Source organism: Pipistrellus kuhlii, unplaced genomic scaffold (assembly GCF_014108245.1).
Source record: "Pipistrellus kuhlii isolate mPipKuh1 unplaced genomic scaffold, mPipKuh1.p scaffold_m20_p_11, whole genome shotgun sequence".
NCBI lineage: Eukaryota > Metazoa > Chordata > Mammalia > Chiroptera > Vespertilionidae > Pipistrellus > Pipistrellus kuhlii.
In genome coordinates, this window is record NW_023425416.1 from 501,144 (window position 1) to 518,995 (window position 17,852).

Below are 17,852 nucleotides of genomic sequence, written 5' to 3' on the forward strand. Positions count from 1 at the left end.
AAACATTGTAAGAGTTATTTTGAAGGAAAAATTGATTATGGTTACAACTTTTACTAATTTTGATACTGATTTTTATTTCAAGAATAACTTTAAATTTTCAAGTTTTTTAATTCTTTAGAAAACATAATTAATATGAAATGGTAGTGTGTTTATCCATGTAAGATTTGAATTAAAACAGCTTATTGTTACCTAAGCACTTTATAAAATACTTGGCACAAAGTCTGCAATAAACCACCACTTTTTAGTGGATGTGTTGAACTAATTGGTAAATGCATTTTTCAAAACAGCGTTTCCGGCTCATGTTTTATAGCATTTCTCTTTACACTGACATCCCTCGTTTGAAAGGTGTTTTCCTACCCCTAGATTTGATGTCTGTCTCGCTGTTTTCAAGAGTAAGGAAGTGGTGGTTTTAGAAGTTACATCTTAGTTATGTGTAAAAAATATTTTTGTGTTGCAGTGTCCCAGGAGCTTTTGCTTACAATTCCAGTCTCCAAAAAGAACACTTGGGCGATGGTGAGGGCCTCGACCCCTTCTCTGACTTGCTGTCAACCATGAACGAGTGGGTGTGATGCCTGCTGGCCGTCAGGTGAGTGTACAGATATGTTCATGAGCCTGAGAATTCTCAGGACGGAAGTCCGCTGAGAGTCCCACGCAGTACGAGAAGCTGCTCAGAACACTGGCAGTGAAGAGGTTCTCGTTTGAAAGGTCATTATTTCCTGCTGTAATCTTCTTGGACGGCCCCTACAGTGACCTGAGGGCTTCTAAAGGCAGAATGGGGCACAGGAGAGGGTTCTGCTTGCTGGCTTCTTTTAACCATACTCCCTGGGCGGACTGATTGAGTGTGCGCCACACATGCACAGGTGGAAGAGGTTGCTTGAAGAGCCACCATGAAAGAAGGCTCTAATGATCTTACCTGGAATTTTGGGGGGATTTAAGTTTAATTTGCTCATTGAGAATGTCCCATCACAAGCTCTTGCAGAAGCTTGAAGGTTGGGAACTTGGGATGCTCTAAGATTTTTCAGAATGATGCATGGGCATTTTTTCAGTGTTTGTTTTTTGGTATTATGGTGTACCTCATGAGGTACTCATTGTAATTGTGAGGGGGAGGTTAGAAAGGGATGTGATGGTCTTTTAATGTCATGCATGTTCTTTTGTATTTGAACATATCTATCATGTTCCTCAGAAACAGATGGCTTCTATGTAGTAATGAATGAACAGTTGTGACTTGCTTTTACCACAGCAATAATTGGTTGAGACTAGGCCTTTTGGGTAAAAACTGTGACCTCATTCAGTGGTAGGTTTGTCGTGGAATGAGGACAACTTCATGGGGAATCATTTGGTTTCAGGCTTTGTATTGAATGGCATTTAATGGTAAGAACCATTTCATTACCTTTTCTTTGTCTTAGTGGAGTTGTATTTGAGACAGTTTTGAATTAATTAAGGTCTCAAAAGTAAAGTTAAGTTAAGTTGAAAGAGTGCTATATTGGAAATTGGCAGACCTATCAGCTACCTGACATGGGGCTTGTTAGTCTGCTTTTATTTTTGAAATAAAGCAGTTGGTTTCCAGTGCCCTGTTTATGAGGCTAACAGGGCCCTGGAAGTTTCTGTTTAACTCCACTTCACAAACGGGGCAGCTGAAGCCCGCAGAGTTGGAGATGCACAGTCCCTGGGCTCGGTCAGAATTGGATCTTGTTCTTTTTGTTTCCATTTCTTTCTACCTTATCCCAATGGTGAAGATCGAGAAATTCAGACCATGCAGTTTGTAAACCTTTTTTGGTATGTGTTTCTTCTCAGACTTTGCTATGCATTCAGCTATTTGGCCCAGATTTTTAGAGGTTTTAGTTAGAGGTCATTTTTACAAAATCCTGTCATTTCAGAGGGAAAAAAAAAGCACTTTAAGTAAAGCATCTAGCCCAAGTTTACAGCCCAGACGGTCCTCCGTGAGCTTCTGGGCTTGAAGTTCCTGTGGGAGATTGCACGATGGCTTGTCCTTTGCACTTAGTTCTGCTGAAGCTAGAGCCGAGGGAAAATTCTTTTTTTGTCTTCTTTATATTTCTTCTTTTATTGGCAAGGGATAAAGCACAGAGTAGACAGCACCACACAAGGAAAGGGCTCCACAGTGAGAATGGTTGACGGAGTCACAGGACTTCAGATCTGTTAGATCTTTGACCATCGTCTGGAGTTGTCCTGCAAGTCCGCTCCCTCTTTGGTGGTGCTGTGCTGCCCGGACCCCAGGCCGTGCGGATTGTCTAGACTCGAGAGCAGAAAGCATGCACCAAGAAACAGTCTGTTCATGGGGGTCCAGGCAGAGTGAGAACCGAGCCCCCGTGTCTCACACACCGGAGGCTCCTTAGAAGTGGTTGGAATTCTGAGGGCATTGACATAGCAACAAACTCAGGTTTGAGGTTACCTGTCATCTCTGGCTTCAGTATTGAGAGAGTCTGACTTAATCTCACTCTCATAAAATTGATGTATGAAATTTAACAAACCACATGAATGGATTTATTGGTGACTAGGTTCATTTTATTCATTAATTTCATTGGATAAGACCTACTGTTTGAAAAATTAATCTGAAATACCATAAGGAACATGTTATCCCTTTGAATTGATAGAATGTGCTGGTCGGCCCTGTCGAATACCAGTTTACACCAACATGGACACACTTTGTATCGCCCGGTTTATCTCCCTGAACTGCACTGCCAGGACGGAGCAGTGGCCCTGCACTCCTGGGCTGCAGGGAGCTTGCTGCTCCGCCCCGCCTGCTCTCAGCGCCTCTGGCAGGGAAGGAGCAGTTCTCTGCCCACAGCACCAGCCTGGCTGCGTGCGTGCCTGTGACCGTGAGCTCAGCCCCCACGCCCAGCGGTGCCCACAGGGCCATGGCCTTTAGCACTTCACTATTTATCGAATAACCAAAAGAAATGCCAATTAATGGTTATGGTTGATAATTTGGAGTCTTTAGGCTTGAAATAAACTCCAGTTCTGGGTGAGACGTGTCATGGTGAGTACCCTCCTGGAAGAGGGCCACAGGCCCGGGCTGCACCTGGGCAGCCCACCACCTCACTCAGGCCAGGGGATGGAAGGCCCCGTAGACGCTGTGCACAGCGGGTCCTAGGGCAGCTGTCAGCAGTGTGCCGTGGTGAAGATAGTGCCCGCCCACATTTAACTCGGGCAGGTACAGGGAAGGAGGTCTGTCTGTGCTGACGCCTCCCTGTCCCTGTGCCCTGCTCCAGCACAGCACTGAGCCCGAGAGTGGAGAACGAATCCCCTGCACAGTGGAGGGGCAGTTAGCCTGGGAGTCAGTGTGACAGGAACTGCCTGGGTTTGCACAACACTCCTGCGGAGAGCGGAGCGGCTGGTTCTCAGGCCGGTGGCCCCGGCACTGCCTGTCCCGTCAGTGTGTCCCTTGCTGGTGTAGGAGTGTAAGCATCCTGCAACATTGTTTTGTCACCACTTGTTTTTCCTTATTTGCCCACAGTTCCTCTTCTGCTCTCTCCCATAATCACATTTCTAACATCTACCTACTGGGAAGAGGTAAAAACAGGGAACATACTCCTTCTCATGTCTTGCTAATTGGCTACTTTTTGGGTGGGAGTTTTTTTGCTTTTTTATAAGACACAAGCGTGTGGATTTTTTGTCACTGGTTTTGGGGTGGGTGGTGGGCTGCTGCTTCCAAGAAGAGGTGGAGCAGGAAAGCAGCCGGGTCCTCTTTGCGTGCTCTGGGCTGGGAGCTGTCAGGGCCCGAGCCTCTGCCTTGTGCTTAGACTTCCAGTCCCTGAAATTTTAACTTCGAAAAGTAATTTTAACAATTTAATAAACTACATAATATGTTTTATAGACTGGTGAGAGTGATCTTAAATATTTTGGTCTCTTTCATAACACAACGAACCTAATATTGGTAAAAATACAGATCCTCACCCGGCCATAAAGGGAGGCTAGATTTAATAAGCAGTTATGAGCCCTGGCAGCTGCCTATCAGATTGTATCACTTGGGCTCCAGCATTCGAAGGCATGTCAACTTACATTTTATCTCCGAAGCATTTTTGAGGCATTTATTTTGCCTTTCTTTCCAGTCCCTAATGTAATTGGCTAAACATTTCCCCATAGCTAATTGGCCAGGGGCTGAGTGGAAACATTGTGTGGTTTGATAAAGATAAAAATTTACATGACATTTACATAGAAGTGATAGAATATACAGTAATATAGTTCCGGGGGGAGGAGGGGAATCCTCCAGTGTCCAACCTTTTCCCACCCATGATCAGCAGTTCTGGGGATCAGAGAACCTCCAGGACACCCCCCCCACACAGCATTGCAGGCCAGGCAAACCCCATGTCAAATTCTTCGAAGTCTTTAGGTTGAAATGTAAGACAAACAAATGAGTTATTCAATTTGCCAGTTAAAAAAAAAAAAAACCCACCAACTACTGTTATAAGATTAAATTCCAATTAGAAAGTTGCATTTAATTCCATAGCTATAACATTGTTTTAATGAGTTCTGTTGGATGTGACAGATATGTGAGATAAATTGATACAGCATAGGTGGATAAAAATTTATTGCATAATGTTAAACATGTTACTTCATGTATATTAGCTGTAAAATTTATTTCTTCTCTAGTTATATCCCCGAGGAAGTAGTCAGAGGAAAAAACATATTTTAAAAGAAAGAACCCTTTCTGTTTTTTCAGATACTTGTTCTAAAATAGTCTTTTTACACTTTTATTTTAAAAATTTGTTAAATTTCTACATTAACTAAATTTATGATTCTTGGTGTATGCTATTTATAAAATTGAATATAGGTTTTATGATATAGGAAATTAAGCTAGGAATGAGAATGCGATCCAGTTTTGTGATGAAGGTAATCTGCATTTATATTGCAGATATTTCCACTTCTCTCTAAGCCCCTCATGGGATTCTGCACACATTTACCTGGACATACATATTCACTGTAGAATAAACTTTTAATGTATTGGATAGGCTTTTGTTCACATGACATCTACACAAAGCATCAAGACCTTTGCTTAAATCAAGGATGGCAAACGTTCTTCTACCTCCTCTTCTCTGCACGCCTGCCCAGTCCCGTGCCCAGCAGGCGTCACTCATTGATTATACTCATTGATCCATGAGTGTGGCTGTGTCCTCAGAAAGATCCCCCTTAAATTCTTGTGGGCAAGCTTACAAACACACTATATGGAGAGAATGTCAACCAAGGAGCTTTTGGCCCCAGTCTCTTAAGTTTTTCTGTGTATGCCTAATGCTCACCCCATTCCTGGCACCAGGTTAATCAGGACGGGTTTATAACGTTAATGAGATAACTGTACATGGACACAATTCTGGCAGTTATTTCGTTGTATAATGATTGGATTTTTGGCATCATGTATATGCCATATTTGTATGCTTTGTTAGATAATTTATTTTCTACCCTTCGTCTGGTTTTGGTATTACATGTGTGTAACGTTTTATAGGTTTTTGCCTATTTCTGTAACTTTGGAAAACACAAGAAAGAAACAGTGCTGCCCTCCTGTTACCTGTGCATCAACTGAGGCTCAGACACAGCGAGGCAGTGTGGGTGAGAGCCAAGTCCAGACCTTTGGCCCAGCGAGCTCCTTCACAGGGTGTGGGTGCTGGCCCAGGCAGGGCAAGTTTCTGGCAGTTTCCTTCTGCATATTAATCTTAGTTTTTATCAATACACTGTAGCAAGCTGCACCAGGGGGGAAGGAACTTAGCGATTATATTTCAGGCGATATCTTCCATGATGTAAAATTCTAGGAACTTGAACGACTCTCCCTTCAGAGCCTGGGCTCTGCTAGTTTTCAAGCTGATAATTGTGTGTGACTAGGAATGATGCTATCGGTATCCTGATGGCCCTGGCAGGAGAAGGTCCCCACTCTGGAATGGAGGAACCTGATCCCAGGGCCCATTGGACCTTTCTTCTCTTCCTCCCAGTGCTGGGGGCCATGCTTTCTAAAGTGCTTCAGACACTTCCTGCGAGCCAGATTAGATGCAGGTTTCTGGACCCACACCAGGCACCGGCCTGGGCCTTGACTACGCAGAGCCCAGGCTCTGAAGGGAGAGTCGATGGCCGCAGGTCCTAGCCCCACGTCTTCCTAACCATCGTTCCCTGGGCCAAGTCAGGGTCCTCTTCCAGCTTCACTTTCCTCATCTGCCAGATGTGGACTCAGGGTCTGCCCTGTTGTCTGAGAACAGTCCTTCATCGAGCGCTTGGCAACCTGGGAGTACTAGGTAGGTGTTTTAGCCTTTGTGCAATGCCCTGACATAATCAGGAATCCAAGGATGTAGCAATTAAGGCTCCAGGGGGCACTGTTTGGTGGATATAATTTAAACCTTATAAATCCTAGAAGTGTTTTTTGTAATTATTAATAGCATTTTAAAAGTCAGTGTAAGAGAGTTTTGCATAGGTGTTTAAAAAGGAGTTCTGTCACCAAAGCGTATGAGCATTGACAAGTTTTAACATGCAGCTAGTCAGGTTCTGAATGTGTATTATTTACTGATCCACACGCTGCCTCCGTTAGAGCATTAACTCGGCAACTCCCTGTAGCGCTCTCTGTGCTGCTGTAATCAGGACGGCCATGCATATTGAAATATGAGCAAGTTATTTTGTAGGTGTGGTTATAGCTTTTAAAAAAAATTATATTTTTATTGACTTCAGAGAGGAAGGGAGAGAGAGAGATAGATGGAAGCATCAATGATGAGAAAAAATCACTGATTGGCTGCTTCCTGCACATCCCACACTGGGGATCGAGCCTGCAACCCAGGCAGGTGCCCTGACTGGGAATCAAACTGTGACCTCCTGTTCATAGGATGATGCTCAACCACTGAGCCAGGCTGGCCAGGCTGCTAGCAGCTTTTTAATTGTTAGTGTTGCTGCTTAAAAAATATACCAGGTTAGTTTACTCTTATGATGGCTAGATGGCTAGTAGTTATCAGAATTGCATGAGAAATTAGGGGAGCCAGAACTGGGGTGGGGGGAGGTGTTTGTCAGTGTGTTCAGTCATTGCCCGGCCACAAGCAGCTCTCCTCCTGACCCTGGGGCGGGATGGATGGGAAGTCCTCATGTTTTCTTTCTACTACTGTGTTGTTCTTTGAAAACTTTTGTAACCCAAAGCCGCACATGCTGTGTACGTGTGTGACGGTAGAAGGTGCTCTAACTCCCTGTTAGGGAGGGGTCATCAGACCTTTCCGAGCCAGGTCTTATAGATTTTGGGGCTGCGGCTCTGTTCCCACGGCCCTCTGGGTTGTAGTGGGAACAGCCACAGACGGCAGGTAAATGAGTAGGCGTGGCTGTGTTGGCAATAAATGCTATTTACAGACACTGAAATTTGAATTTCTTGTAATTTCCTGTGTCACTATTAGGAGTAGTATTTTAATTCTTTTCCAACCCTCTTTTTAAAAATGTAAAACACGTTCTTTGCCTTGGAGTGCAGGGTTTGGTCTGGCTGGGGGTTCAGTGCTTGCTGAGCCCTGGTCTGGAGAAGATGGTCCTCCGTGCCAGCCCCGGCGCCCACCTCCCTTCTCTGCTCCTCGGCTTCTGTTGGAGTAATAGTCACCAGCTCTGTTCACGCCTCATCTTAAGAGAGCCTGATCGGTGGGGTTGGATTATTTACTCATTTAGAGTGAAATCTCATGAAGTCCCCGTCCCTTCCTTTATTTAAAACAGGAGAGCCGTGAACTAAAAGTAAAAGTGAGGCCAGGGATAAAGATGCATAAAATGGAAACCTCATCAGAGAAGAAACGTGGACCCTAAAAGTGACCTCAGACTCACATTCTCTTCAATGCCATTGTTCCTCCAAAGTGTGGTGTACCTCACGAGTGAAATTTAAGATGAGTTTTCTAGGAAACACAAATGAACAGTTTTGAAAATTTAAGAGTAAGGTATTATTTTTCATATGTATTACATATTAATTATGTAGGAAAATATAAGCACATAAAGTCTGGTTTCTCAGATCACATTGCTCAAATGCAACATTTAGAAAATTGAGAGGTTTTAGGAAAAACAGAAGAGTTTTTTTGTGCATGTTGTTCTTGAGCTCTTAGAGATGGCATTGGAAGATTAAAGAGGGACATGGTCTTCTAAGTGTCCCTGTGCTATCCTGAGGGAGGAGTAGACACCAGAGGCACATCGCGCGAGTTATTTGATTTTTCTCTAAATCTCTGGATGACAAGAATGAACAACAATGAGTGTGAGCATTCTGGGGAGAAGACACCTTAAATGAGAGTCCTCGCTCCCCTTTGCTGAAGATTTTAATCTTCTCTTCTAAGCAGGTAGGGGAAGTCAGGCAGGGGAAGGGTGAATTCCTGGAATAGGGCATTTTCATAAAGTGGAGGCCAAGGTACACAGAAGCATTGGATAAGAAAGCAGATGGGAGGAATGATTATGAGGATGTTTTCCGCTAAAGGTGCAGGGGGATAATCTGGAAGAGTATGTCAAGTGTCAAGGTTAACCTGACTTGGATCTGAAGGGGAAGGAGTTTCTGATTGTCAGCAAGCCATAACCTGAGAGCCCAGGCATGTTGCAGTTGGGGAGTAACCTGGAGAATAGACGCACCCTTAAGAATAAGTGTGTTTGCACACAACTGCCCATTATCATAAAAAAGGTGGGCGATGGGAAAGAACACAACGAAGGTAGAATTAGGCCGAAAGCCTTGCAAATGGGTAGTTTATTTTTTGTTAAATAGAAAATAAGCATCAATCCATTGGTCCAGGGCCAAGATGTAGGATCTTTAATATATTATCGATAAATCAGATAAATGTGGTGATTAAGAACACAGGATGTTGGCTAGACAACTTGGGTTTGAATCTGGCTCTGCCACTTACTATCAGTGTAATCTTGGGTAAATGGCATTGCTGTATGCCTCAGTTTCCCCACCTTTAAAACGGAGTATTAACTTATAGGTGACTGTGGGAGTGATAAGTTAAGACACACAAAGCATTACCAGAGAGTTGGCAGTGTCTTTTCAGTAACCAGCTAGCTAGCCGCTAACCTTAAAGATGCCCTGAATGAAAAATTCGGTCTGATGTCGTTACAGCAAATTGCTATTCTCTCTGCGAATTTCTGTGTGTATCTACATACGTGTATCTGTGCACCTGAGTGATGTGCACTGTGCATGTTCAGAGTTTCCTAGACAGGGAGTGTGCAAAGGGGCGGGGAGCTCTGGTGCCCCAAGCCGCTGTGCCCCGTCTCTGAGGCTGCAGTGCTCCCGCAGGAGCAGACCGGCTGTTTCCTCGCTCTGGGGCGGCGCAAGTCCGTCCTAGGGGAGGCCTGTTTGTCATTGACCAGCCCTTGGGGCTAGAAAGTGCTTTCTCTCTGCACGGGACTGAAATCCACCACCCACAGGCTTCCCACTCCCTGGGGTGGGAGCCTTGGGGCTCTGGAGGCCCTCTCTTCTCCCTGTGCCTGTCGAGCCCTCCAGGCCAGCAGGTCCTTCTCAGTCTCCTCTGGTTTTAGTCCCGTGGCCATAGGTGGTTTCTCACGGAACCAACAGCTAGAGGCAAGGTGTGTCCTGTGTCTACGATTATAATAGTTCACTTAAAGGAGCCTCTTTCTGACAAAACTGTCTTTATCATTTGGAAGGGAAACATTTTGACTTTTCTTAACCCACTTTTTAAACTCCAAATGTGGGAAGGTGGTGCATATGAGGGAACTATTGCTAAAGAACCCTAAATTTCCCCTTGCAGCTGGGTGTGCTGGCATCCATCTCTGTTCCCAGTTCCGGGTCTGTGGCTGGGTGAGGTCACAGTGCAGCCAGTGCTCGGTGCCCTGCTGCTCTGCTCAGTCTCAGGCCGATCATCTCGGCCTCAGGACTGTGGTTCTGCCTCGATTTTTGTTCCTGTTCTCAGATGACAAAAGCAGTGGTCAAGTAGGCGGTGGTGAAGAAAGCCCAAGAGGAGGGATTTTTGGCCAATATGACCAGGATAATTCCTCTATATTCCTTAATCTATGTAATGTTTCTTTTGTACCTAAGAAATTTTGTAGGTTTTGGTCTCTTTTGCTTATCCCCTCTTTCAATGCATAGAAATTATAAAAGTAACGTAAAAATCACCTCCCTATTTTGGGATAATACAATTCTATTTCATTGATACAGTTTAAAGTAATTATTTTTAAAGCACAGAGCCCCACAGCAAACTTGGGATGGTAGTTCCTCACTTTCTCACTTTCCCCACATGAGTTGCTCCTCCTTCCAGAGAGACTCCCAGCGAGAAGGCCAGGCGTGGTGCTGGCAGCGGGAGCAGCTTTCAGTGTGCATGCATGGGCCTAGGAGACTACACATTCCTGAGCATGGAGCCCCTGTGACAGCAGCCCACCATGTGACACACTGGTGACAGGTGGCAGGTGCTGCCGCAGCTCGTCCCAGGTCGCAGATCCAGGGTGCCTTGTTCCCCTAACAGTGGCTGCTGCTCCGCAGGTCCCTGGGCATGCCCTCGTGTCCTCCTTGCACCCAGAGGGGAGGGAGCGCTGGTAGGCAAGTGCAAGCTGTGAGCATTGCAGTCATTGCTTTACAGAGAATAAGTGTTCGTCAGTCAGTCTTCAGGCCTCTCCTTCTTTTAATCACATTTTGTTGGAAACCTGAAAATGACTTTATTTTTAATGATAGTTGTACCCATGTCACCTTGGCAAACTTAAGAAGAGAGTTCATGATGGCCCCTTTTTGGTACTGATGTATGTTCTTCACCTGTAGCAGGTATACTCTGAAGGTGTATCTGGGAGTGTTACTTTCCCATTCTGAAATTCACTGAATGCTGCACACGAACCAGTCGGTGCCATTATGGGTCCTGGCTTATGTGGAGAGGCCCTGAGGGTTACATAGTATCTGTCCCAAGATGTTTCTAGAGGTTCAAGAGGGTTGATGTTTTAATATATTTAATTTCTGAGTGAGTTGGGCAGTGATTTAAAATGTAGATGAGGAATCTGAAAGACATTAAAGATGTCAAGGATAGAAGGAGTTTGATTTGCAGCCTGATGAAATGTTTTGCCAACTTCTTTTAAAGATTTTTTCGAGAGTAGAACTTTAATCATTTGCTTGTGTTTCTGGCATGGTAAGGTTACTCCTGTTTCTGTAACATGATGAATCCAAAGTGAAAATGGGATAATTTTTAATTAGCAAAATTATAAAACCATTTTCAGCCATATGTTTCTTGTCTTGTATAAACTGTGAGGTTTCACATGTTCCTTTAATTATTTTAGGAAATTTCATTCAGAAGATCTATTTCAATTGGTACTTTATGTATGGATACAAGTCCTCAGTGTTAGAAAGTACCTTGTGATATTCTTTTCCAGTGTCTTTTGAATAACCTGGTAGGATTTCTTCATGTGTATTGCTTGTGTCTACTTCAGAAGTGTCATGGTTACTTGAATCTGATGTACTACTAATATTCAAGTAAGCATTCTGAAGGCAAGGCTAAATATTACGAGAGAAATCATATTAGGGATTAGAAATGTTTCTTGAACTTTATGTTGTATGATTTTGTGCAGTTCAGAATAGCTTCTTGTGAGGTTACTAATGCAGTTATTTGACTAAAATGTTATACTTCTACTTTGTATGATAAATATATGAAGTCATTTAAAATATATTTTATTAAGGAAATGAGGATAGTAGTCAAGTCATGGTAGCTCACTCTTTGTATTATAATGCTTTAATTACATTTGATTATGATATTTTTACATTTTCTGGGGTCTCATTGGAGATATAATTGGAGACACAAGAATTCTATAGAAATAAGAAGAGAGTTGAGTGTTCAGAATTTGAGGATCTGGATAAACTGGGACAGTTCCAGCTCCTTGAACTTTACTACTTGGCATTTGCTTGGAGAGATGTGCAGTGTCCTGTGCTGTTTCTATTGGATCCTCTGGAGGGCGCTGTGTGCCACCCTCGCTGTGCACCCATTGCTGAAGAAGAAAGATGGTGCAGAAGGTATGCACAGCACTAGCTCAAGGTTCTGGTGACAGACAAAGGCCATTTGTCTTTGAAAATCATAGGTTGCACTTACCAAGAGCAGAGAGGAAAATGGTATGTGTCAATACACTTTTTTTCAGACTGAGCAATTCCTTAGTGAAATAGATTTTTAAAGCTGTAGAATTCCCAGGGAATGACATAGACCTAGTAACTTATTATTCAATAGTAAACTATGAATAAGACCAAAGCAGGAACTTAAATTCAAAACCAACAAGAAACCTGATAAATGAGTATATTTTGTCTCACATGTAAAAAGGTGGTTACTGTTTGAGAGGTGAGAGGCATGTATATGTATGGGGATTCCTTAGAACCGTCCTGAACTGGGAAAGGCTGTCCATGTAGGCATGAAGACAGCCAGTATTTATTGTTTTCTAAAAACAGAGTTAGGTAAGGGTTTCTTTAGGACATTTCTTCTCCAGGGCACATGGCAGGTGGTCTCTGAATTGGACCGTCCTCTGCCTAGCACTGGCCAGGTGTGGGGTGGGCACGCAGAGTGTGGCTGTGACTAGTCTGAGTTGAGATGGGCAAAGTGTAAAATACACATTGGATTTCAAAGCCATTGATTACATGTTGAAGGGATAAGATTTTGAATATATTGGGTTAAATAAACTGTCATTAAAATTAATTTTATATATTTTTTAATCTTTTTAGTGTGACTACTAGAAAATTTTAAAAAATTATTTATGGGATTCACTTTATATTTCTGTTGGGCAGTACCATTATAGAATATATCAATTCATATTTCTAAAGTTATTAATCTTCAAGAAATTCCTTTCTTTTAAAATGGGGTTAAACATTATTCAAGTTGAAAAAACACTTTACCAATTTATTTTACAAAAAAGAAAATGAGACAATGCTTTTGGAATTCATTGCACCCACTGTGGGTGCAGAGCAGCAGTGAATATGCCCTGTGGCTGCCGTCTGCCTGTGAGAAGCCCTCCCAGTCCTTCCCATGGCAGGTGCACACGCTGCCCCCCCTGGGGGAAGAGCCAGCTAACAAACTAGTGGTGCTTGATGTCAAATGCTGGCCAATCCTCTGTCTTTTTGTCACGTAGACTGTGGGTCTCCCCCTTCTCCCTCCCCCCAACTCAGAGGAGTCAGGACGCTGGTAAAGCACAGAGTAATGCATTCCAGCATCCCTGCATGAAGAGGCACTTTTCCCTTGAAGATTTTGATGGGAAAATACATCATTTTTACATTTTAAATGGCCAAATTAAACTGGCATCAAATGCAAGCGTTTGAACGTTTACAATGATTCGCCTGCTTACTTAGGTCCCCTATGATTTGTGCTTCCAGACCCTTCCTTCCTTGGGAGTGGGCATTTGCCATCCCTCCCCTCACCCCCAGTTGCCATTAATGTATATTTTGGAGAAATATTTAAGACCAAACTTAATGCTAGTCATTATCCTTAAATATGTATAGCATTGAGAATTTTAATAGCGGGGTTTGATCATCTTAGCCAGCTTAATAAAAATGCTGGTATTGCTTATACATGATAGGAAACTGACTACGCTTGACCAGTTGGGAAGGGCATCTCGCAACCTGCAGGAAGGAGTTAGGCTGGTAACACTGGGAGAGAAGGTGGGTAGCATGGATGGTATAGAAAACACAGCCAAGACTGGAAGGATATGAGGAATGCCTGGAGGTGGGAGGGAGAAGGGAAGTAATGGCCTGAGATTTTGAGTTGCTTGGCAGTGGGTGGCTCTGAACTATTGGCTTCAGTTTGGAGTACTCTGGATTTGGGAGTGAGGGTAAAAATCAGTCTAGCAACACTCAGGAGACCGTCATAATTTATCTGTCTTCAGAGACCCTCTCACACCGGCCTCACAGCCACATTTAGTCAGGGGAGGTTGTACTCCTGTACCCTTCTGTTCTAGGTCTCTTTGGCCAATTAAATATGATTTGAATTGTTTACTTTTTCAACATAAATGATACCATGCTTAAGCAATAGAGGGGGGAAATCACTAATTCTCTCACTATTGTGACACAATAAAAATCGAACATTTTAGTATATTCCCTTCTAGTCTTTTCTGAAAACAGAATTTAAATAAATGCATGGTTGTAATCATCTTATACTTACAACTTCATATCCCGCTTTCTTTCTTTAATATATCGTCACGCATGTCATGTTCTCTGTAGTGCAGCCACTTCCATTGCTGTGTAGAAAATCACCTATTATTGTAGATATTGTTGAGGTTCCTTCTGTGGGCCAGGGCCTGTTCTGTGTCCTTGGAATGAGCAACACCAATTTCTCATCCATGTGAGACTTGCTGATCAGTTACAGTTTTTCAGGGGTGCCGGCCCAGCGGGGATGGAACACTTCTCGCCTGTGCCATTCCTTTCCGCATTGCTGGGCCTGGGGCTCCTGGCCCAAACTGCTCCCACACTGCCCAGCTCCTTCTGAGAATCACTGGTTTAAACCATACGTTGGTTTACTGTTTTCCTAATAGACAGGACATTCGATACTGGACTTAGGTCAGGTTCCTTTTGTTCTTTTTCTTCATTTGGTGGTAGACAAGTGGTTATACGTCAGTTGTATCTATGACTGCCATTTCATTGTAGAACAGGGCAGACATTGAATAATGATGATTCTTCATGCTACTTTGTTACTTGAGAGTTTTGCTATTTACAATTTTGTGACAATGTTTTGACAGGCTTGGAGAAAGGCCATATATACTAATAAAAGGGTACTATGCTAATTAGACTGGGTCAGCTGGACATCTTCTGGTCGTCCTGTCCTCCTCCTGGTTAAAGCCATGGTTGTGGGGGCTGAGGCAGAGGTGGTTAGGAGAGCAGCGGAGCAGTTAGGGGCGATCAGGCCAGCAGGGGAGGGTGGTTTAGGGGTGGTCAGGCTGGCAGGGGAGGGCGGTTAGGGGCAATCAGGTCAGCAGGCAAAGTGGTTAGGGGCAATCACGCAGGCAGGCAGGTGGGTGGTTAGGAGCCAGTGGTCCCAGATTGCAAGAGGGAAGTCCAACTGCTGGTTTAGGCCCGATCCCAGTTGGACCTAAACCAGCAGTCAGACATCCCCTGAGGGGTCCTGGATTGGAGAGGGTGCAAATTTTGTGCACCAGGCCTTTGGTATTGCATAATCTTGACTAAATTCTCAAATGTAAAGAAAACCTTTGTTTCTCTCTCCTTGTCATGTCTTTTACTTCCTGTTTGTCCTCTCCACACCCTGAAAAGGTGAAGGGAAGTGTGTTGTGGAATGTGTTTAAAGACGTGGTTCAGACTCTCTCCAGATGCAGTTGTGCCACGTGGGCAGGTCATTTACCTCACTTGCATCACCGTCTTTCTCTAATACACAATAGCACATACCTTGGAAAGACCTCGTGAGATGAGTGAGCACATGAGATTAGCATGTCTCTAAAGTGTAGAGCAACATTTGTCTCCTGTTGTATAGTAGTTAGTAGCACAGGCTCTGGTGCCAGACTCTGGGTTCAAACCCTGACTCAGTTACTTATTAGCTGTCTGATCCTTTCATGTGTCACTTTGCCACTCTGAGCCTTAGTTTTCCCATATTTGCGTGAGAATACGAAAACCCTTCTTATGGGATCATCAGGAGACTAAGGGGTGGGTGTACTCAGCGCAGTAACTGCCTGTGGAAGGCGCACTCTGTGGGGCAGCTATGGATTCAGTATCAAGTGGGAGCATATACACTTGTTCTCTCCCTTCTCGCTTGGGGAAGACAACTAGTATGTCCAGCTACATATTTTCTTGATATATTCACCCTGTATGCTAAGATAAACAAAAGTAATGAAAACTTTGTTATGGGTGAGACTTGACTGTGTGTGCCCTTATTGTTTCCTCTCTGAATACAAATATGTATGACAGCGAGGGAAGCCAGCACCCACAATGCTTGGCTGGAGAATGGACCTTCAGTGTGGCACAGACAACAGGGGCGGCGTCTTCACACTCTGCTGAATGCTCTTGGGCCTCCTTGGTTTCTTTCTTTTACTTTTACTTTTTCTGTCAGTCACAGTTGTGTAATTTGTACTGGGTGTGCAATGGGTGTGAACAGTTTTGCATGTTGTATCTCAAAAGTCCAAGTCTTTATTTATTGAGACGAAGGCACCACACTGAAGCGGGGGAATTGCAGTTACCTGGACAGACTGGGGAGCGTTAAAAACACACACCCTGGTGGAGAGTGTCCTCCACAAAATGAGAGTTCTACACTACAGCTCCTCCCCCGACAAAAATATGACCTGAAAGGCAAGGAAGCACACAGTACATAATGCAAAACAATAAAATGGAACCTCTGGCACGTGCTTTTAGTGACTCGCTAACTTCATAGTAAATATAAACGCAATTACTTTTGTGCGTCTTCTGCCATAGACAAACTGTAGGAGGTGGTAAGGAAACGGGCTGTGTCATAAATCTTGGGCAACCTTGCCTGGAGCCCAGTGCCCCACAGGGTCCCCAGGCCTGGTCAGAGGGACAGTGAACCTTCCCTTCGGAGCCACAGCCCTTCCCTCCCCCCTGCGGCTTTGTGGAGTGCTGTGGGTGCTCTTGTTACAACTCTCAGGATATCGATGATTCATAAAGTAGCACAGGAACAAAGCATGTTGAATCCGACAGTGTGGGTTTAAGGGTGGACTGTCTCATTTTTTACTCCTCCCCTCACCACTTAAGTATTTCAACTTGCGTGCCTGCTGTAAACATAAGCCTGACCCATTTAAAAAATCTGGGTTTAAAAAGATGAAGACATTGCTTGGTTCTGGCTAAAAAGTAAGGCCCTGCAGAAATACTGAGTCCCATATGGAAAAGGCCAGAAGGTACTACTCAGAACTTCCCTCCTAGTGGCCAGCCCAGTCATGGGTGGGAAAGAGCAGTTTCGTGTGATGGATGTTAGGCTGTGGCATATTGTAATTGATCAACCTTGGTCATTCTCCCCATTCTTTTCCTTCATAAAACACTTGTCAGTCACAGGTCATGTCTGTTGGTCCGATATAAGCGTTCCTCTTTGGGCTGTGAACTCCACGAGGGCAGCCTGGGGTTTTTTAAATCACACGCCGCCTAACACAGAAGCATTCGATACATGGTTGTTGGATCATTGTGTTGTGTGAGCGAATATGTGTAATGATAATGACGGCTGGCATGCTTACTGTGGGAATGTGACGGCTTCTCTGTGACAGGCAGGGGCTCTCCACGTGGTCGCCCTCTGTCAGGTGTGGCTCTGCTGGCTCTGGTTGGAGAGGAAGCTGAGGGGTAAACTCCCGCTCAGGGGTCGAGGACCTCGGCAGCTCTGCTCCTCGGAAGGATGAGCTCCAGGCCGAGCAGTGCAGCCCTGAATCCTCCATGAAGCGCTCCTTGAATGCTTGCTTGGCAGCCTTGCTTCCCTGCAGCACCGGGTGGGTTTGAGTCGTTAGGAAAGAGGAGGTGCTGTGAGTACTAAGAACACAGCTCCTGCTCTTCTTGCTGTGGTGAGGTCTCCTGCCTGTAACATTCCTATGAGGCAGGTACTGCTATTTCTCCTGCTCTACAGAGGAAGCTGAAGTGCAGGAAGGATAAAGAGAGGGTGGTCGGTGTACTCAAGGTTATACAGCTAGAATGTGGGAGAGAGCAAATTAGTTCCAAATAGCTTTAGAACTTCTTTTGGAAGGATGGTAGGAGCCAGGGGCACAAAATACCTATTTTCATTCACACCTTATGAATATTTTATTTTGGTTAATCTGTACTATTTTGAAATCAGGCAGCCTTGGGAAAGAGATAGGTTGGCCAGGAATGCAAGGTTAGTACTGTTCTGCAGACAGGATGCTGCCTGCAGGCCACCTGGCATGCTTACCTGCAGGCATGAGGCTGGCAGGACCCACGGAGTGCAAGAAACCACGCCAGGCCACCCATGCCTAGCCCATGTGAAGGAGCTGACATCTGAGCACATGTAGTAACA

General features: G+C 44.4%; 1 protein-coding gene across 13 annotated transcripts in view; it reads left to right on the plus strand.

The window, feature by feature from the left end:
• Positions 1-17,852, plus strand: part of FOXP1 (forkhead box P1) — a 525,702-nt gene that overhangs the window by 81,760 nt on the left and 426,090 nt on the right. For all 13 annotated transcript variants that reach the window (XR_006741059.1, XM_045578936.1, XM_045578935.1 and 10 more), the window contains exon 3: positions 458-586. The gene's annotated coding sequence lies outside the window, so the exon portion shown is untranslated. The remainder of the gene's footprint in view (positions 1-457; positions 587-17,852) is intronic.